Raw genomic sequence first — 23060 nt, forward strand, 5'->3', positions numbered from 1 at the left:
GTCACCTCAAATTCCAGGAGACAATAAAGGTTTAGGTCCCCAGGGAACCTAGGTTAAAATTCCAGGCAACACTGGTTCAAATCCCAATCAACCTAGGTTCAAAACCCAGGGAAATGGTTCAAATCCCAGGGAACTGGTTCAAATCGCAGGAAACTGGTTCACATCCCAGGAAACCCACATTCAAATCCAAGACAACCCTGGTTCAAATCCCAGGAAACCCACATTCAAATCCAAGACAACCCTGATTCAAATTCCAGGCCACCCACGTTGAAATTCCATGAAACCCTGGTTCAAATCCCAGGCCATCCAAGTTGAAATTCCAGGAAACCCATGTTCAAATCCAAGGAAACCCTGGTTCATATCCCAGGGAACTGGTTCAAATCCCAGGGAACTGGTTCAAATCTCAGGGAACTGGTTCAAATCGCAGGAAACCCTGGTTTAAATCCCAGGGAACTGGTTCAAAACCCAGGGAAATGGTTCAAATTGCAGGGAACTGGTTCAAATCTCAGGGAACTGGTTCAAATCGCAGGAAACCCTCGTTCAAATCCCAGGGAACTGGTTCAAAACCCAGGGAAATGGTTCAAATCCCAGGGAACTGGTTCATATCGCAGGAAACTGGTTCACATCCCAGGAAACCCACATTCAAATCCAAGACAACCCTGGTTCAAATCCCAGGGAACTGGTTCAAATCGCAGGAAACCCTGGTTTAAATCCCAGGGAACTGGTTCAAATCCCAGGGAACTGGTTCAAATCGCAGGAAACCGTGGTTCAAATCCCAGGGAACTGGTTCAAATCCCAGGGAACTGGTTCAAATCGCACGAAACCCTGGTTCAAATCCCAGGAAACCCACATTCAAATCCAAGACAACCCTGGTTCAAATCCCAGGAAACCCACATTCAAATCCAAGACAACCCTGATTCAAATTCCAGGCCACCCACGTTGAAATTCCATGAAACCCTGGTTCAAATCCCAGGAAACCCACATTCAAATCCAAGACAACCCTGGTTCAAATTCCAGGCCATCCACGTTGAAATTCCAGGAAACCCATGTTCAAATCCAAGGAAACCCTGGTTCATATCCCAGGGAACTGGTTCAAATCCCAGGGAACTGGTTCAAATCTCAGGGAACTGGTTCAAATCGCAGGAAACCCTGGTTTAAATCCCAGGGAACTGGTTCAAATCCCAGGTAACTGGTTCAAATCCCAGGTAACTGGTTCAAATCGCAGGAAACCGTGGTTCAAATCCCAGGGAACTGGTTCAAATCCCATGGAACTGGTTCAAATCGCAGGAAACCCTGGTTCAAATCCCAGGAAACCCACATTCAAATCCAAGACAACCCTGGTTCAAATTCCAGGCCACCCACGTTGAAATTCCAGGAAACCCTGGTTCAAATCCCAGGAAACCCACATTCAAATCCAAGACAACCCTGGTTCAAATTCCAGGCCATCCACGTTGAAATTCCAGGAAACCCATGTTAAAATCCAAGGAAACCCTGGTTCATATCCCAGGGAACTGGTTCAAATCCCAGGGAACTGGTTCAAATCCCAGGGAACTGGTTCAAATCGCAGGAAACCGTGGTTCAAATCCCAGGGAACTGGTTCAAATCCCAGGGAAATGGTTCAAATCGCAGGAAACCCTGGTTTAAAGCCCAGGAAACCCACATTCAAATCCAAGACAACCCGGGTTCAAATTCCAGGCCACCCACGTTGAAATTCCAGGAAACCCATGTTCAAATCCAAGGAAACCCTGGTTCATATCCCAGGCAAACCTGGTTCAAATCACAAGTACCCAGGTTCAAAAAAAAGGATGAAACCCAACTTCAAATCCCAAGCAATCGAAGTTCAAATTACAAGAAACGATCTGATTCAAATCCCAGGTAACCCATGTTAAATTCCCATATACCATAGTGCTTGTCCTTTGTCTAAACATGTTCTTGCAGTAATTCATAGTAAGGTAGACTAAATGCCTCTTAATGTCTCACCTGTATGTGATTTGTGTACAAACTATGCCAATAATGTTAGCTCAACAGGATAGTCAATTTTTGATGAAAGACTGATAAAGGTGTCTTGCAGGTCTTCATATAACTTTATATTTGTGTGGAATGATGGACCTCCAATGATCCTCGAGTGATGCTCCAATGGCAGGTGTGGCTTTGTTTAGTTTTCAATTCACCGCATGATGGCATCACATTCCAGGTGGCCCAGGCAGCGGTTTTCCAAATTCGGGATTTTAAAAACTCTCTCAATTGTGATCGAGTCAGATATTATGGCTGATGAATCGAAACAAAAGTTTAAACTATGCACAGTACTTACTACTTGACAAGGACATAATTATATAAATGTTATATAAATTATATAAATATTTTTTGTGTGTTTGCTCGTAGCCTGGTGTTGGCTTAGCGGTTAGGGCGCCGGCTTGGGATCTAGGATCCTGAATTCGAATCCCGGTCGATCGTTGAATTAACACCAGGGGGGTTGACTCAGCCTGTCATCCTTTCCGAGGTCGGAAAATTGAGTACCAGCTTGCTGGGATGAATGATCCTGGTGTGTACCCCAATTTAGAATAGGTACACCGTATCCCTATGCATCATAAGAGGTGACTATGGGTTGGCGTCAGGAAGGACATCCGGCCATAAAAACATTGCCTCAAACAGGGAACCATGATTGTCATGGGGCCCGCAAGGCTAACCTCCACTCTAGCAGGGAAAATGGCCTTAAAACGATCATTCATTCATTCATATTCACAGCGGACAATGTCACTGCTGCAGTTGATGTTGACGTTTCAGGTATATGACCAATGCCATTTTAAATGGTATATGGGATGTGTGTTGGTGGTAGTGCTAGTCTTTGGCCTGGTAGACTTCACTATGTGGTGGCCATCTTGGAAAAAATATCAAAAATCTAGAAAATATCAAATAGTAAGGTGCCCCCTCCTCCTTCTTTTTTGAAAAGCCCAGACGAGAAACTAATAATTTATTTTACTTGGCCTAATATATAAAGAAGAAAGCTTGTTTGTGTATTTGCTCGTTTATGCATTCGGACCCTGTAAAAAAACAGTGCAACCAAACTTTGTAAGGCTTCCTCTTTCATGCAGAGGAAGATCAAGGGATATGTTTGGATATAGAAAATTGAAAATTAAAGGCAGATAACTGGCCTTCAGGCCACAATTGGGTCTTGTGCTTATACACTGCCTGCATATTTCTACCGGGAACAATCTCGTAATGTTTTGTGAAGATCGTATGTTGAGGTTGGAGTGATTTGTTTTCAACAATACAAATTTAATTACAAAAGTATTTTCATGTGTGTCTGTTATTTAAAAAATTGCTTTACACAGGTTTATTATAACACTTCCGTGTTCAGGCCTCGAGTGAGTATGTTGCTTATACATTGTTTTTCATTTTCCCGTAGCGACCGAGTAATATGTTTTGTGAAGATCGTATGTTGAGGTTGTAGTGATTTGTTTTCAACAATACAAATGTAATTACAAAATTATTTTCATGTGTGTCTGTTATTTAAAAAAATTGCTTTACACAGGTTTATTATAACACTTCCGTGTTCAGGCCTCGAGTGGGTATGTTGCTTATACATTGTTTGCATTTTCCCGTAGCGACCGAGCAATATGTTTTGTGATTGTCATGCTGGAAATTTTTCAATACATATGTAATTGAATTTCCCTGGGCAATGCAGGGCACTTCAGCTAGAATGTCATAAATCCATAAAATAGCAGTAGTCAAGATTGTTTAATTCAATATTGATTGAAAACAATTTCACTTTTGATGGGAAAATGGGATAATTTGAGTTGCAGGTTAACATATTTAACAACACCTGTATGCTATACATATGGTGCTTGTGTAAGAATGGAGGAAGTAGAAATATGGTGTAGTATATGCAAATCTTCTTCTTCTTTCATATGCAGCATGAGGCTGTGGGGTAGCATCATTAGCTCAGGGCATGGCTGTGCATCTGATGCAATGCCAAGGTTAGGGTTTTCCCATCGTCTTGTAGGTCCATATTTACTTTTGCCACCGAAGGTAGATGGAGGTTATGCTTTCACCCCTTTTTGTTTGTCTGCTTGTTTATGAGCAGGATATCTCGAAAAGTTGTGGACGGATTCGGACAAAACTTGGTGGATGAGTTGGGGTTGTCACAAGGATGAAATTGTTATATTTTGGTGAAGACCTGGATCCGGATCAGAGAATTTTATGAAGTGATTCTTCACCTTTGATATATATATATAGGGCTAAAACCGATATATAGCACGATATCTCAAAAGGTTATGGACGGGTTATGATGAAACTTGGCAGATGGGTTGGTTTTGTGACAAGAACAAGCCGATTAGATTATGGTTCAGGTTCGAATCCAGATCCGACCTATCAGTGTGATACAAAGCGTAAACGGTTCAGCCTGGCGCAGGAATGCTCTCTACCGAGTGCTGTTGTAGTATCTTGTGGGTTATCCTTGGTTGGAGCAAGACAAGGAGAAGGAAAACTCCAATGCACACCAATTATGGGCTGGATAAGCTCATCAGGCGCTGGATGCCAATTCTCTGAGTGGCTGATGACTACACATCCCAACTAATCCTCGGTAGTGGTGGCAATGCTCTACAGTTATACATATAGCTTGTTGAAAACATGAAAAATATACTACTGTATATATATTTTATATAATATAAAATAAATATATACATATACAGCCGTGTAAATATACTGTATATACAGTCATGTGAAAAAGTAAGTACACCCCATGTAAAGTTTTGACTTTTTCAACATATTTCAACATACAGCTATTTGATCTTCATTTCAACAATATTGATAGATAAAGGTGATATAATATAACAAATATCATGAAACATTTACATTTTGTAGTCCATTGTATAATTTAAATAAACATAAATGCAAATTTCGCATGTGGAAAAAGTAAGTACACCCCTACATTTATCACTACTTCAAATACCTAAAATTAGAATCAGCTGCACCAGCTCAGGTGCAAATTATTAGAAGATCGTTGAAGAGGATCTTGGAGGAACCTGTCTTATTTAAACCTCAGACATTTAGTTTGGTTTGCTCTTTGTTGTTGAAGTGTGCGGCGTCACCATGCCGAGATCAAAAGAGCTCTCTTCAGAAAGAACGTTATAGATGCCTACGAGTATGGGAAGGGATTTAAAAAGATCTCCAAACAATTTGAAATCAATCAGTCGACTGTTCGGAAGATCATCTGCAAGTGGAGAAGATTCCAAACAACTGCCAACTTGTTCAGGCCAGGCCGCCCCAGCAAGTTCAGCCCGAGAGCAGACCGCAAGATGCTGAAAGAAGTCTCGAAGAACCCCAGAATGTCATCACGGGACCTACACGTAGCTCTTGCCACTGTTGATGTCAAAGTGCACAAGTCTACCATTAGAAAGAGGCTGCACAAATTTGATCTACATGGGAGGTGTGCCAGGAGGAAACCTTTGCTGTCCAGAAAGAACATCAGGGCAAGACTAAAGTTTGCAATGAACACCTAGGCAAAGAACAGCACCTCTGGAACAATGTGCTCTGCACAGATGAGTCAAAGGTGGAGCTATTTGGCCACAGTACCAGAAGACATGTTTGGCGAAAACCAAAGACAGCATTTGAGCACAAGAACCTGATACCAACTGTAAAGCATGGTGGTGGAAATATTATGGTTTGGGGCAGCTTTGCTGCACCAGGGCCTGGGCAGCTCACCATCATAAAATCCACTATGAATTCTTCATTGTACTAGAGGGTGCGTGAGGATAATGTGAGGCCATCTGTCGGAAAGTTGAAGCTCAACCGAAGGTGGACCTTGCAACATGACAATGACCCTAAACATACCAGTAAATCCACCAAGGAATGGCTGAAAAGAAAGAAATGGAGGGTTCTGGAATGGCCAAGTCAAAGCCCAGATCTAAATCCCATTGAGATGTTGTGGGGAGATTTGAAACGAGCTGTGCATGCAAGAAACCCCTCAAACATCGCACAGCTGAAAGAATTCTGCATGGAGGAGTGGGCAAAAATTTGTCCCAGTCGATGTCAGAGACTGGTAGACAGTTATAAGAAACGACTACTTGAGGTTGTTTCTGCCAAATGGGGCAATACCACCTATTGGAGCCAAGGGTGTACTTACTTTTTCCACATGCGAAATTTGCATTTATGTTTATTTAAATTATACAATGAACTACAAAATGTAAATGTTTCATGATATTTGTTATATTATATCACCTTTATCTATCAATATTGTTGAAATGAAGATCAAATAGCTGTATGTTGAAATATGTTGAAAAAGTCAAAACTTTACATGGGGTGTACTTACTTTTTCACGTGACTGTATGTGTATCCTGTAACATTGTCATTCTTGGTTAATGTATTTAAGTGTCCACATACTGGCATTTTGAACATCTTTATGGAAATTCATACTCTCGCAGCAGTTGTTAGGAATAATTGCTGGAAGAAATGTCTCAATTCATCCCAGTTTCCTCTTCTTGCCAGTCTTAAATTGAGACTGCACACAGATTGAGACTGCACTGCACACCCAGTTTCCTCTTCTTGCCAGTCTTAAATTATTGAGACTAGAACGGCACTCTTTGACGTCACGATGTCGACTGATATGCCTCCGCCCACATTATTACATCATTATAATACTTGTATGAAGTTTGATTTAAATCCATTCAGCTGTGCCCAAGTTAGCACATTTTTACCTGACATGACCTCTGACCTTTGACCTATTGACCCCAAAATGTAATCAGTTTATGCTTACATCATTATACATACCTGCACCAAGTTTTAATTTAAATCCCATCAGCTGTTCACAAGTTTTCACATTTTTTCCTGACATGACTTCTGACCTCCTCTGACTTTTGGCCTTTGACCTCGGGACCCCCAAAATCTAATCATTTAATCTTTACATCATTATACATATCTGTACCAAGTTTGAATTAGTTCCCATTAGCCATTCTCAAGTTATAGACCTACTACAGACTTTGACCTTTGACCTCTTGACCCCAAAATCTAACCAGTTCATCTTTACATCATTCTACATAATTGTGCCATATTTGGTCAGAATGGCATCACTGGTTCACAAGTTATCGCGGTAACAGGATTTTTACCTAACATGACCTCTGACCTTTGGCCTTTGACCTCGTGACCCCAAAATATAATCAGTTCACCTTTACCTCATTATACATACCTGCACCAAGTTTGACTAAGATCCGTATAGCCGTTCTCAAGTTATCGCGGTAACGGAAACCTATCACGGACGGATGGGCGGACAACCTGAAAACATAATGCATAAAAAGGAAGGATGATGGGAGACTGGGAGAGTGTGGGAGGATTGGGAAGATATGGGAAGGAAGATGAAACTGGGCTGCATTTCTTAGCCAATCTCCAGCAACTATTCTTGGGTAATTATATTAAATAGCGACTCATTGGCACTTACAACTTACAGTACGTTATTATGAAAGTGCCAATGAGTCGTACTTAATAGCAGTGGTCAAGAATAGTTGCTGGGAAGATGTCCCAATGCATCCCAGTTTCCTTTTCCTCCCATTATTTCTTTCCTCCGCTTCCCTATATCCTCCCACACTCACACAACCTCTCCTTCCTGTCATCCTCACTGATTTTCCTTTTCTCAGTTTTAATTTCCTCAATTTTCGCTCCACTCCCTGTAAGTAAATATAGATGGCCCACATGTGGATAAACCACAGCCATTTCAAGATTGACCCCAAAAAGGTGTATTTAATGGGCGTGGCTTTCATGCCCACTGGCCACAAGCTGTGGGCGGGGCATTCAATCGCACTGGCAACGAGCTGTGGGCGTGGCTTTCATGTGGGCGGTACAAAAATGTCCACTTACTCCTGCGTGGATTGGTGCGGTAAGCTCTCGTGTTCGCCCTTATAACCCGGACATAGCGAAGGTGTTACACTTACAGGCCTATTAAGAATTGCTGTTCAGCTTTGTACTGAATCCGTATATACCCATTTGGCGTGACATCACCCTCCAATGATGAAAGGCAGGTCTAGAGCTTACATGCAGTGATTTAGGTAAACATGGTCGAGGTAATAGCTTAATAGCCCTGGGTGGGTTTCGTTCCTCGTGTCAAATCGTTGCAATCGAATTCCGCGGATGGAACATGGCGTTAACAACAAGTCAATTAGAGCGGAGTGAAAAACGAGGCTTGTGCAAGAATCAGGGATTTGTCCACACAAGCTGCGAGTCCCGTGTTCGCGTCCCGTGGCTGATGCAATCCAGTAAAACCACAATGACAGAGAAAGTTTACTTTGTTTCCACTTCATCCTGGTCCGACGTGCCCTGTGCCCAGGTGCCCTCAACACGAGCCGAGTCAGTGCGTGTTCGTCCTCTATTCCAGCGGAGAAGCAAATAATAGCCTACACTGGGTGGTTTGCCATTCCTCTTTTACACTGGGTGGTTTGCCATTGCTCTTTTACACTGGGTGGTTTGCCATTGCTCTTTTACACTGGGTGGTTTGCCATTGCTCTTTTACACTGGGTGGTTTGCCATTCCTCTTTTACACTGGGTGGTTTGCCATTGCTCTTTTACACTGGGTGGTTTGCCATTGCTCTTTTACACTGGGTGGTTTGCCATTGCTATTTTACACTGGGTGGTTTGCCATTGCTCTTTTACACTGGGTGGTTTGCCATTGCTCTTTTACACTGGGTGGTTTGCCATTGCTCTTTTACACTGGGTGGTTTGCCATTGCTCTTTTACACTGGGTGGTTTGCCATTCCTCTTTTACACTGGGTGGTTTGCCATTCCTCTTTTACACTGGGTGGTTTGCCATTGCTCTTTTACACTGGGTGGTTTGGCATTCCTCTTTTACACTGGGTGGTTTGCCATTCCTCTTTTACACTGGGTGGTTTGCCATTCCTCTTTTACACTGGGTGGTTTGCCATTGCTCTTTTACCCTGGGTGGTTTGCTATTCCTCTTTTACACTGGGTGGTTTGCCATTGCTCTTTTACACTGGGTGGTTGGCCATTGCTCTTTTACACTGGGTGGTTTGCCATTGCTCTTTTACACTGGGTGGTTTGCCATTCCTCTTTTACACTGGGTGGTTTGCCATTCCTCTTTTACACTGGGTGGTTTGCCATTCCTCTTTTACACTGGGTGGTTTGCCATTCCTCTTTTACACTGGGTGGTTTGCCATTCCTCTTTTACACTGGGTGGTTTGCCATTCCTCTTTTACACTGGGTGGTTTGCCATTCCTCTTTTACACTGGGTGGTTTGCCATTCCTCTTTTACACTGGGTGGTTTGCCATTCCTCTTTTACACTGGGTGGTTTGCCATTCCTCTTTTACACTGGGTGGTTTGCCATTGCTCTTTTACACTGGGTGGTTTTCCATTCCTCTTTTACACTGGGTGGTTTGCCATTCCTCTTTTACACTGGGTGGTTTGCCATTCCTCTTTTACCCTGGGTGGTTTGCCATTTCTCTTTTGCACTGGGTGGTTTGCCATTCCTCTTTTACACTGGGTGGTTTTCCATGCCTCTTTTACACTGGGTGGTTTGCCATTACTCTTTTACACTGGGTGGTTTTCCATTCCTCTTTTACCCTGGGTGGTTTGCCATTCCTCTTTTACACTGGGTGGTTTGCCATTCCTCTTTTACACTGGGTGGTTTTCCATTCCTCTTTTACACTGGGTGGTTTTCCATTCCTCTTTTACCCTGGGTGGTTTGCCATTCCTCTTTTACACTGGGTGGTTTGCCATTCCTCTTTTACACTGGGTGGTTTGCCATTCCTCTTTTACACTGGGTGGTTTTCCATTCCTTTTTTACCCTGGGTGGTTTTCCGTTCCTCTTTTACCCTGGGTGGTTTGCCATTCCTCTTTTACACTGGGTGGTTTGCCATTCCTCTTTTACACTGGGTGGTTTGCCATTCCTCTTTTACACTGGGTGGTTTGCCATTCCTCTTTTACACTGGGTGGTTTTCCATTCCTCTTTTACCCTGGGTGGTTTGCCATTCCTCTTTTACCCTGGGTGGTTTGCCATTCCTCTTTTACACTGGGTGGTTTGCCATTCCTCTTTTACACTGGGTGGTTTGCCATTCCTCTTTTACACTGGGTGGTTTTCCATTCCTCTTTTACCCTGGGTGGTTTTCCATTCCTCTTTTACCCTGGGTGGTTTGCCATTCCTCTTTTACCCTGGGTGGTTTGCCATTCCTCTTTTACCCTGGGTGGTTTGCCATTCCTCTTTTACACTGGGTGGTTTGCCATTCCTCTTTTACACTGGGTGGTTTGCCATTCCTCTTTTACACTGGGTGGTTTTCCATTCCTCTTTTACACTGGGTGGTTTGCCATTCCTCTTTTACACTGGGTGGTTTGCCATTCCTCTTTTACACTGGGTGGTTTGCCATTCCTCTTTTACACTGGGTGGTTTTCCATTCCTCTTTTACCCTGAGTGGTTTGCCATTCCTCTTTTACACTGGGTGGTTTGCCATTCCTCTTTTACACTGGGTGGTTTGCCATTCCTCTTTTACACTGGGTGGTTTGCCATTCCTCTTTTACACTGGGTGGTTTGCCATTCCTCTTTTACACTGGGTGGTTTTCCATTCCTCTTTTACCCTGAGTGGTTTGCCATTCCTCTTTTACACTGGGTGGTTTGCCATTCCTCTTTTACACTGGGTGGTTTGCCATTCCTCTTTTACACTGGGTGGTTTGCCATTCCTCTTTTACACTGGGTGGTTTGCGATTCCTCTTTTACACTGGGTGGTTTTCCATTCCTCTTTTACCCTGGGTGGTTTGCCATTCCTCTTTTACCCTGGGTGGTTTGCCATTCCTCTTTTACCCTGGGTGTTTTGCCATTCCTCTTTTACCCTGGGTGGTTTGCCATTCCTCTTTTACCCTGGGTGGTTTTCCATTGCTCTTTTACACTGGGTGGTTTGCCATTGCTCTTTTACACTGGGTGGTTTGCCATTGCTCTTTTACACTGGGTGGTTTGCCATTCCTCTTTTACCCTGGGTGGATTTCCATTGCTCTTTTACACTGGGTGGTTTGCCATTGCTCTTTTACACTGGGTGGTTTGCCATTCCTCTTTTACACTGGGTGGTTTTCCATTCCTCTTTTACCCTGGGTGGTTTGCCAATCCTCTTTTACACTGGGTGGTTTGTCATTCCTCTTTTACACTGGGTGGTTTGCCATTCCTCTTTTACACTGGGTGGTTTGCCATTCCTCTTTTACACTGGGTGGTTTGCCATTCCTCTTTTACACTGGGTGGTTTGCCATTCCTCTTTTACACTGGGTGGTTTGCCATTCCTCTTTTACACTGGGTGGTTTGCCATTCCTCTTTTACACTGAGTGGTTTGCCATTCCTCTTTTACACTGGGTGGTTTGCCATTCCTCTTTTACACTGGGTGGTTTGCCATTCCTCTTTTACACTGGGTGGTTTTCCGTTCCTCTTTTACCCTGGGTGGTTTTCCATTCCTCTTTTACCCTGAGTGGTTTTCCATTCCTCTTTTACACTGGGTGGTTTGCCATTCCTCTTTTACACTGGGTGGTTTGTCATTCCTCTTTTACACTGGGTGGTTTGCCATTCCTCTTTTACCCTGGGTGGTTTTCCATTCCTCTTTTACCCTGGGTGGTTTTCCATTCCTCTTTTACACTGGGTGGTTTGCCATTCCTCTTTTACCCTGGGTGGTTTGCCATTCCTCTTTTACACTGGGTGGTTTTCCATTCCTCTTTTACCCTGGGTGGTTTGCCATTCCTCTTTTACACTGGGTGGTTTGCCATTCCTCTTTTACACTGGGTGGTTTGCCATTCCTCTTTTACACTGGGTGGTTTGCCATTCCTCTTTTACACTGGGTGGTTTGCCATTCCTCTTTTACACTGGGTGGTTTGCCATTCCTCTTTTACACTGGGTGGTTTGCCATTCCTCTTTTACACTGGGTGGTTTGCCATTCCTCTTTTACACTGGGTGGTTTGCCATTCCTCTTTTACACTGGATGTTTTGCCATTCCTCTTTTACACTGGGTGGTTTGCCATTCCTCTTTTACACTGGGTGGTTTGCCATTCCTCTTTTACACTGGATGTTTTGCCATTCCTCTTTTACACTGGGTGGTTTTCCATTCCTCTTTTACACTGGGTGGTTTTCCATTCCTCTTTTACACTGGGTGGTTTGCCATTCCTCTTTTACACTGGGTGGTTTTCCATTCCTCTTTTACACTGGGTGGTTTGCCATTCCTCTTTTACACTGGGTGGTTTGCCATTCCTCTTTTACACTGGGTGGTTTGCCATTCCTCTTTTACACTGGGTGGTTTGCCATTCCTCTTTTACACTGGGTGGTTTGGCATTCCTCTTTTACACTGGATGTTTTGCCATTCTTCTTTTACACTGGGTGGTTTGTCATTCCTGTTTTACACTTGGTGATTTGCCATTCTTGTTTTACACTGGGTGGTTTGCCATTCCTCTTTTACACTGGGTGGTTTGCCATTCCTCTTTTACACTGGATGTTTTGCCATTCTTCTTTTACACTGGGTGGTTTGTCATTCCTGTTTTACACTCGGTGTTTTGCCATTCTTGTTTTACACTGGGTGGTTTGCCATTCCTCTTTTACACTGGGTGGTTTGCCATTCTTGTTTTACACTGGGTGTTTTGCCATTCTTGTTTTACACTGGGTGGTTTGCCATTCCTCTTTTACACTGGGTGGTTTGTCATTCCTGTTTTACACTCGGTGATTCGCCATTCTTGTTTTACACTCGGTGATTCGCCATTCTTGTTTTACACTGGGTGGTTTGCCATTCTTGTTTTACACTCGGTGATTCGCCATTCTTGTTTTACACTCGGTGATTCGCCATTCTTGTTTTACACTCGGTGATTCGCCATTCTTGTTTTACACTGGGTGGTTTGCCATTCTTGTTTTACACTCGGTGATTCGCCATTCTTGTTTTACACTGGGCAGTTTGCCATTCCTCTTTTACACTGGGTGCTATGCCATTCCTCTTTTAAACTGGGTGGTTTGCCATTCCTCTTTTACACTGTGTGGTTTGCCATGCCTCTTTTGCACTGGGTGGTTTGCCATTCCTCTTTTACACTGGGTGGTTTTCCATTCCTCTTTTACACTGGGTGGTTTGCCATTCCTCTTTTACACTGGGTGGTTTGCCATTCCTGTTTTACACTGGGTGGTTTTCCATTCCTCTTTTACCCTGGGTGGTTTGCCATGCCTCTTTTACACTGGATGTTTTGCCATTCCTCTTTTACACTGGGTGGTTTTCCATTCCTCTTTTACACTGGGTGGTTTGCCATTCCTCTTTTACACTGGGTGGTTTGCCATTCCTCTTTTACACTGGGTGGTTTTCCATTCCTCTTTTACCCTGGGTGGTTTTCCATTCCTCTTTTACCCTGGGTGGTTTTCCATTCCTCTTTTACCCTGGGTGGTTTGCCATTCCTCTTTTACACTGGGTGGTTTACCATTCCTCTTACACTGGGTGGTTTTCCATTCCTCTTTTACCCTGGGTGGTTTGCCATTCCTCTTTTACCCTGGGTGGTTTGCCATTCCTCTTTTACCCTGGGTGGGTTGCCATTCCTCTTTTACCCTGGGTGGTTTGCCATTCCTCTTTTACCCTGGGTGGTTTGCAATTCCTCTTTTACCCTGGGTGGTTTGCCATTCCTCTTTTACACTGGGTGGTTTGCCATTGCTCTTTTACACTGGGTGGTTTGCCATTCCTCTTTTACACTGGGTGGTTTTCCATTCCTCTTTTACCCTGGGTGGTTTGCCATTCCTCTTTTACCCTGGGTGGGTTGCCATTCCTCTTTTACCCTGGGTGGGTTGCCATTCCTCTTTTACCCTGGGTGGTTTGCAATTCCTCTTTTACCCTGGGTGGTTTGCCATTCCTCTTTTACACTGGGTGGTTTGCCATTGCTCTTTTACACTGGGCGGTTTGCCATTCCTCTTTTACACTGGGTGGTTTGTCATTCCTGGTTTACACTCGGTGATTCGCCATTCTTGTTTTACACTGGGTGGTTTGCCATTCTTGTTTTACACTCGGTGATTCGCCATTCTTGTTTTGCACTCGGTGATTCGCCATTCTTGTTTTACACTCGGTGATTCGCCATTCTTGTTTTACACTGGGTGGTTTGCCATTCTTGTTTTACACTCGGTGATTCGCCATTCTTGTTTTACACTGGGTGGTTTGCCATTCCTCTTTTACACTGGGTGGTTTGCCATTGCTCTTTTACAATGAGTGGTTTGCCAATCCTCTTTTACAATGAGTGGTTTGCCATTCCTCTTTTACACTGGGTGGTTTGCCATTGCTCTTTTACAATGAGTGGTTTGCCAATCCTCTTTTACAATGAGTGGTTTGCCAATCCTCTTTTACACTGGGTGCTTTGCCATTGCTCTTTTACAATGAGTGGTTTGCCATTCCTCTTTTACACTGGGTGGTTTGCCAATCCTCTTTTACACTGGGTGGTTTGCCATTCCTCTTTTACACTGTGTGGTTTGCCATTCCTCTTTTACAATGAGTGGTTTGCCAATCCTCTTTTACAATGAGTGGTTTGCCATTCCTCTTTTACACTGTGTGGTTTGCCATTCCTCTTTTACACTGGGTGGTTTGCCATTGCTCTTTTACAATGAGTGGTTTGCCATTCCTCTTTTACACTGTGTGGTTTGCCATTCCTCTTTTACAATGAGTGGTTTGCCAATCCTCTTTTACACTGGGTGGTTTGCCATTGCTCTTTTACAATGAGTGGTTTGCCAATCCTCTTTTACAATGAGTGGTTTACCAATTCCTCTTTTACAATGAGTGGTTTACCAATCCTCTTTTACAATGAGTGGTTTGCCAATCCTCTTTTACAATGAGTGGTTTGCCAATCCTCTTTTACAATGAGTGGTTTGCCAATCCTCTTTTACAATGAGTGGTTTACCAATTCCTCTTTTACAATGAGTGGTTTGCCAATCCTCTTTTACAATGAGTGGTTTACCAATTCCTCTTTTACAATGAGTGGTTTGCCATTCCTCTTTTACAATGAGTGGTTTGCCATTCCTCTTTTCCACTGGGTGGTTTGCCATTCCTCTTTTACAATGAGTGGTTTGCCAATCCTCTTTTACACTGGGTGGTTTGCCATTGCTCTTTTACAATGAGTGGTTTGCCAATCCTCTTTTACAATGAGTGGTTTACCAATTCCTCTTTTACAATGAGTGGTTTGCCAATCCTCTTTTACAATGAGTGGTTTACCAATTCCTCTTTTACAATGAGTGGTTTGCTATTCCTCTTTTACAATGAGTGGTTTGCCATTCCTCTTTTACACTGAGTGGTTTACCATTCCTCTTTTACACTGGGTGGTTTGCTATTCCTCTTTTACAATGAGTGGTTTGCCATTCCTCTTTTACAATGAGTGGTTTACCAATTCCTCTTTTACAATGAGTGGTTTGCCATTCCTCTTTTACAATGAGTGGTTTGCCATTCCTCTTTTACAATGAGTGGTTTGCCATTCCTCTTTTACACTGAGTGGTTTACCATTCCTCTTTTACAATGAGTGGTTTGCCAATCCTCTTTTACAATGAGTGGTTTGCCAATCCTCTTTTACAATGAGTGGTTTGCCAATCCTCTTTTACAATGAGTGGTTTGCCATTCCTCTTTTACAATGAGTGGTTTGCCAATCCTCTTTTACAATGAGTGGTTTGCCAATCCTCTTTTACAATGAGTGGTTTACCAATTCCTCTTTTACAATGAGTGGTTTGCCAATCCTCTTTTACAATGAGTGGTTTACCAATTCCTCTTTTACAATGAGTGGTTTGCCATTCCTCTTTTACAATGAGTGGTTTGCCATTCCTCTTTTACACTGGGTGGTTTGCCATTCCTCTTTTACAATGAGTGGTTTGCCAATCCTCTTTTACACTGGGTGGTTTGCCATTGCTCTTTTACAATGAGTGGTTTGCCAATCCTCTTTTACAATGAGTGGTTTACCAATTCCTCTTTTACAATGAGTGGTTTGCCAATCCTCTTTTACAATGAGTGGTTTACCAATTCCTCTTTTACAATGAGTGGTTTGCTATTCCTCTTTTACAATGAGTGGTTTGCCATTCCTCTTTTACACTGAGTGGTTTACCATTCCTCTTTTACACTGGGTGGTTTGCTATTCCTCTTTTACAATGAGTGGTTTGCCATTCCTCTTTTACAATGAGTGGTTTACCAATTCCTCTTTTACAATGAGTGGTTTGCCATTCCTCTTTTACAATGAGTGGTTTGCCATTCCTCTTTTACAATGAGTGGTTTGCCATTCCTCTTTTACACTGAGTGGTTTACCATTCCTCTTTTACAATGAGTGGTTTGCCAATCCTCTTTTACAATGAGTGGTTTGCCAATCCTCTTTTACAATGAGTGGTTTGCCATTCCTCTTTTCCACTGGGTGGTTTGCCATTCCTCTTTTCCACTGGGTGGTTTGCCATTCCTCTTTTACAATGAGTGGTTTGCCATTCCTCTTTTACAATGAGTGGTTTGCCATTCCTCTTTTACAATGAGTGGTTTACCATTCCTCTTTTCCACTGGGTGGTTTGCCATTCCTCTTTTACACTGGGTGGTTTGCCATTCCTCTTTTCCACTGGGTGGTTTGCCATTCCTCTTTTACACTGGGTGGTTTGCCATTCCTCTTTTACACTGGGTGGTTTGCCATTCCTCTTTTACACTGGGTGGTTTGCCATTCCTCTTTTACACTGGGTGGTTTTCCATTCCTCTTTTACAATGAGTGGTTTGCCATTCCTCTTTTACAATGAGTGGTTTGCCATTCCTCTTTTACAATGAGTGGTTTGCCATTCCTCTTTTACAATGAGTGGTTTGCCATTCCTCTTTTACAATGAGTGGTTTGCCATTCCTCTTTTACACTAGGTGGTTTGCCATTCCTCTTTTACACTGGGTGGTTTGTGCATGGGACACAGTTTAACGTTCCTCTCATTGAAGCCTGCGAGGCACCATGATGACAGTTTACAGTCGAGTCTGGAATTGAACCCAGACTAGACAGCTCAAAGTTGACTGATCTGAAACCTCTGAGTTACATCCTGCTGACCTTAAAACGCAACCTTACAAATGGTCCTGACGGTCTTCCCAGGTATCTTATTCTTACCTCGCACTTCATCTTTGTTTGAAGTTCATTAAACAAAGCAAACATCGATTTCACGTGAATCGGTTACATATACATATCACTCAATAAGAATTTCAATTGTGACGTCACGGTGCTTTTGTGATTTGAATTAATGAAAAAATCGAAACCAGTGCATTCCACCCGAATACCGTATTCGAATCTCAGATCCCTAATGTTGCACCAATGTGTGAAACATAAAACACTTTTAAATAAATAACTTCATACCGTTTTGGTCGCCAATGACGTCACCATTCATGAATTCTTCAATGGGAAAACGAGGAGGGCTGGGGCTTAATATTGGATCACATTTATTGATCTTTGATGGTCTTTAACGGAATACTTTGATTCATACAAAAGCTTCGAGATCTACAATACCAAATGAGAGCAGAGTCCCTGAGCCCCTTCAATGACATCCATCCCAAGAGGTTTTATAAACCTATTACAATAAAGAAACAATATAATTACACTAAACTGTAAAATCATCAAATAATCCGTCTCGTCACTGAACGTTCTCCATATCCCACAAATAACCATAGGTTGGTGGTATTAGCGCAGTCTTTTATGGGCCGAAGTTTCTTGTAAGGGAACTCCTATTATTATTATATTAAAGGCGGGAAACTTCTGAACTGTCCAGACATCTCAACAGGCATTTTTTTTTTTGACATTTAAAATATATCCAAAAAGGATACCTTTCAGGTGATGCACATTGTTTCGTAAATCCTATAGTATATCATATTATCACCGACACAACTCATCCACCAAGATGTCATAATCCGTCCACAACCTTTTAAGATATCCTGATCAGACAGACAAGCAGAGGTGCAGACAACTTCATTCCACCTTCTGTACAGGAGGTACTAAGGTGTAAGGTACTTTGCCTTCGCATCCTCTGATATACAACAGGTTGTAATTTTTTTTACAGCTTGGATAATGTGAAACACGTTTTGCTGCAATTGGTGAAAGTCGTCATCACTCGTCCTGCTGACGTCACAATGCAAGCCCGCATCGAGCAGAACTGGGGGTCATGTATGCGCATCATGTCCGTCACGTGTCCATTGATACATTTATTTTCACCACCCTTGGTGGTGACGTCAGCAGATTCAAATTGTAATGAAAACACACTTGGAAAAATATCTCACCCAACTTAACTGAGCGGCTCTGTGGTGGAGGGGAATCCATCGGAATCTCAAATTCTTAAAATAATAATTACTTAGAGGACATGAGCAGCACCACATCTATTTGCCCCATCCAACAAACGCCACCACCAACATAATTCCACCATTAACTTACCACCACCACCAACATTACTGCACCATTAACTTACCTTCACTACCAACATAATTCCACCATCAACTTACCACCACCACCAACATTACTGCACCATTAACTTACCTTCACTACCAACATAATTCCACCATTAACTTACCTTCACTACCAACATAATTCCACCATCAACTTACCTTCACTACCAACATAATTCCACCATTAACTTACCTTCACTACCAACATAATTCCACCATCAACTTACCTTCACTACCAACATAATTCCACCACTAACTTAAATCCACAACTCAACATACCACCACCACCAACATTACTGCACCACTAACTTACCTTCACTGCCAACATAATTCCACCACTAACTTAACGATCTACGACTCAACATACCACCACCACCAATATAATTCCACCACTAACTTACCTGCACTACCAACTTACCTCCACTACTCAATATACCACCACCACCAATATAATTCCACCACTAACTTACCTTCACGACCAACATGATTCTACCACTAACTTACCTCCACTACTCAATATATCCCCACCACCAATATAATTCCACCACCTACATAACTCCACTACCACCCTATTACTCAGCTGTGTCATTGGAACCAAACTCTTTCTCTTTCCCTAAGCCTAAGTAATTGCAGGCGATTCCCTGCCAGGGCGGTGTGAAATCGTGGAAACAAAGTACCACTTGGTGTATTTATTACTTTATTTGAACAAAATGAACTAAAACTTATTCACAAGCTGTACTTGTATAAAATGAACTATAACTTATGTATAAAACGAATGAAACAAACCTTATTGACAACGGTACGTGTATAAAATGCACCAAACCTTATTGACAACGGTAAGTGAATAAAATGAACCAAAACTTATTGACAACGGTACGTGTATAAAATGAACCAAATCTTATTGGCAACGGTACATGCATAAAATGAACCAAAACGTATTGACAACGGTACTTGTATAAAATGAACGAAAACTTATTGACAACGGTACGTGTATAAAATGAACCAAAAAACTTATTGACGAACTGTACTTGTATAAAATGAACCCAAACGTATTGGCAATGATACGTGTTTAAAATGAACCAAAACTTATTGACAACGGTACGTGTATAAAATGAACCAAAACTTATTGACAACGATACGTGTATAAAATGAACCGAAACTTATTGACAATGATACGTGTATAAAATGAACCAAAACTTATTGACAACGATACGTGTATAAAATGAACCGAAACTTATTGACAATGATACGTGTATAAAATGAACCAAAACCTATTGACAACGGTACATGTATAAAATGAACCGAAACTTATTGACAACGGTAAGTGTATAAAATGAAGTATAACGTATTGGCAACGACACGTGTATAAAATGAAGCAAAACTTATTGACAATGATACGTGTATAAAATGAACAAAAACTTATTGACAACAGTACGTGTATGAAATGAACCAAAACTTATTGACAACGGTACTTGTATAAAATGAACGAAAACTTATTGACAACGGTACATGTATAAAATGAACCAAAAAACTTATTGACGAACTGTACTTGTATAAAATGAACCCAAACGTATTGGCAACGATACGTGTTTAAAATGAACCAAAACTTATTGACAACGGTACGTGTATAAAATGAACCAAAACTTATTGACAACGATACGTGTATAAAATGAACCGAAACTTATTGACAACGATACGTGTATAAAATGAACCGAAACTTATTGACAATGATACGTGTATAAAATGAACCAAAACCTATTGACAACGGTACATGTATAAAATGAACCAAAACTTATTGACAACGGTAAGTGTATAAAATGAACCAAAACTTATTGACAACGATACGTGTATGAAATGAACCAAAACTTATTGACAATGGTAAGTGTATAAAATGAACTAAAACGTATTGACAACAGTAGGTGTATAAAATGAACCAAAACTTATTGACAACGGTACGTGTATAAAATGAACCAAAAACTTATTGATAATGGTACGTGTACAAAATGAACCAAAACTTATTGACAACGGTACGTGTATAAAATGAACCAAAACTTATTGACAACGGTACATGTATAAAATGAACCAAAAACTTATTGACAACGGTACATGTATAAAATGAACCAAAACTTATTGACAACAGTACGTGTATAAAGTGAACCAAAAAGTTATTGACAACGGTACATGTATAAAATGCATCAAAACTTATTGACAACAGAACGTGTATAAAATGAACCAAAAAGTTATTGACGAATTGTACGTGTATAAAATGAAACAAAATTTATTGATGTGCTGTACTTGCATAATAAAACAAGTGTTACGCCTAGGTCCCCCGTGGGTGAAGTGATGAGTTGATAAAGTGGAAGACGCAAGGCGGCCATCTTGGATTTTGACGTGGCGACCCAATTTTCAATAGCGTTCTTCCTTATGCCTACGTACACCCACACACCAGATTAGAAGTTGGTACTTCGCTTATTTTTCAAATATTCCGCTCACAAGGTTCAGACATACATGGCGGCGGCCATCTTGGATTTTGACGTGGGTTGCACTCGCACACCAAATTAGAATTCGGTCCTTCGTTTACGCATGCACGCACGCACGCACGGACGCACGGACGGACGCACACACGGACGGAGGGGAACACCATAGTCCCCCTTTTCGCTCCGCGGTGCGACGGGGGACAAAAAAACCAGGACAATGACTTTAGTGTGGTTTTCCATGTATTATAAGGAAGTTCACAGTGGACATGCAATGCACTAATAAACAGAGTACATTGTATGTGATATTGAACTCTAATACCTGCATCATGAACCACGTGTCCAAAAAGATGCTCAAAACAGGACAACCTACCTGCACGTGGTGCTTTTCCTTTGCCTATTTAGTCACGTCGTGCAAATAGATATGTTTTTGATACTGGTGTATCTCTCAACATCCGCATAAGGCTGACAATATTTATACAATATTACAAATCCTCATGTATTATGTATTAGTACGTTATTGAAGAGGTTGGGGGTAATGGGATCACGTGGTCACAGGTTGCTCTACCTTTAAGCTCGCTGTGGAAACCTGAGGGTGTGCTCAGTTACCCAATTTCTTGTAGATCGTTCACCAAGTGTCTTAAGCACTCAAACAAGCACTCCATTTGAAACCATTGATAAGGAATAGCTGGCTTGGCAATCGCTAGCAAGCTGCTTGGTAACTGACAACACCCTTGATGTGGAGGCAGGTAAGTCATCGTTTCTGGTTGGGGATCTACTGTGTGAAATCGACAACACCCAATGACTCATTGGATTGTGGGGCTTCTCGAGTGGACGAGCTCAGGTTTCAGCTCTTCTGTTCTTCCATGAGCCTTACCTATAGATTATGTGTATACATCACAATCATCATAATATTAAAATACACAATTTGGTGTCTGTCTGTTTGTCTGACTACGATACATTCAGTCGTTACTCATTCAATCTCAACCAAGCTTGACAAGAGCACTAAGGGTCAAATGATGAGGGTTAAAGCAACTTCATTTGCTCCCCTCCTTAAGGAGCTTTTCCACCTTGGGTGAAATCCATGTTAAGGTGTTTAAACAGCTTATCGTGGCATTTCATGGGGCACCCCGACCGGAAAAAAAATAAATATTATAAACCACAAACATGTACCTTTTACCTTTTTAAGCAGTCGCTCCTGCTGTTTAACACAAAACTGAAAGGGAAGAATCCCGACGTTCTTGATGCGTTTTTGCTTATCCCATTCCACACAGACTGATGGACTGATGAATCTATATACAACAACAACAACAACAACATGCATTTTAAAGCCATTTTCCCTGCTAGAGCAGGGGTTAGCCTTGCGGTCCCCATGACAATCTTCTCCATTTTGCCCTATTTTCTGCATCTCTCCTTGTTAACCCCCTTGCCCGCATTTCTTCTTCCACCACCTTTAGCCAAGTCTTTCTCGGTCTTCCCCGTCCTCTACTTCCTTCTACATTCATTTCCATCACTCTTCTCAACCAGTCACTTTCATCCTTCCTCAACACATGACCAAACCATCTCAACCTGTTCCTCTTCACAGCTTCCATCACAGGCTCTATTCCCATGATGAATCTATTCCCATGATGAATCTTATATACCTGAGGATAATAACATGACCCTTCTTGCCACTCCCATAGATCAAATTGGTGTCACTTCCGGCTCTATTCCAGGTCGACTCCCTTACCCCGATCATGATTGATCTGGTCATTCACCTTCCATCATTCCTCTTGGGGATGAGGCAGTTGCCAACCTCAATTTTATACGAGCTTAAATCTCATGACGTTGCTCTTCTTTCCTTCTCCTAACTCTGCCCTCCCCCAATCCAATACAGGTCCTTGAGAAACCCTCACCTGCTCATTCTCCCAAGGTCCAGGCTGGTTGCCCACCTGCATTCATTCATCCCCTTATTCCCCAATTGTGGAATTGTCTTCCTCTGTTGATTTCCTCATCCTCCTGGTCCTAACTTCAGTTTTCCAAATGCCCTGCCCATCGTCCCCTCATGCACTCACCCAATCCCATCCAAGATCCCTTTTACACATGCCGATTAGTTCCTATTCTGTTCTTCTCCAGGCCACTGTTCCTCGCTTTTGTGCTCTCCTTCATTCCAGCTTGCGAATGTATGTCCATCCTCCCCTATATCCTTTGGTGGTCTCGAAACCT

The sequence above is a fragment of the Myxine glutinosa genome, chromosome 13, assembly GCF_964187855.1.
Source record: "Myxine glutinosa chromosome 13, kmMyxGlut1.1, whole genome shotgun sequence".
In the NCBI taxonomy this organism is placed as follows: domain Eukaryota; kingdom Metazoa; phylum Chordata; class Myxini; order Myxiniformes; family Myxinidae; genus Myxine; species Myxine glutinosa.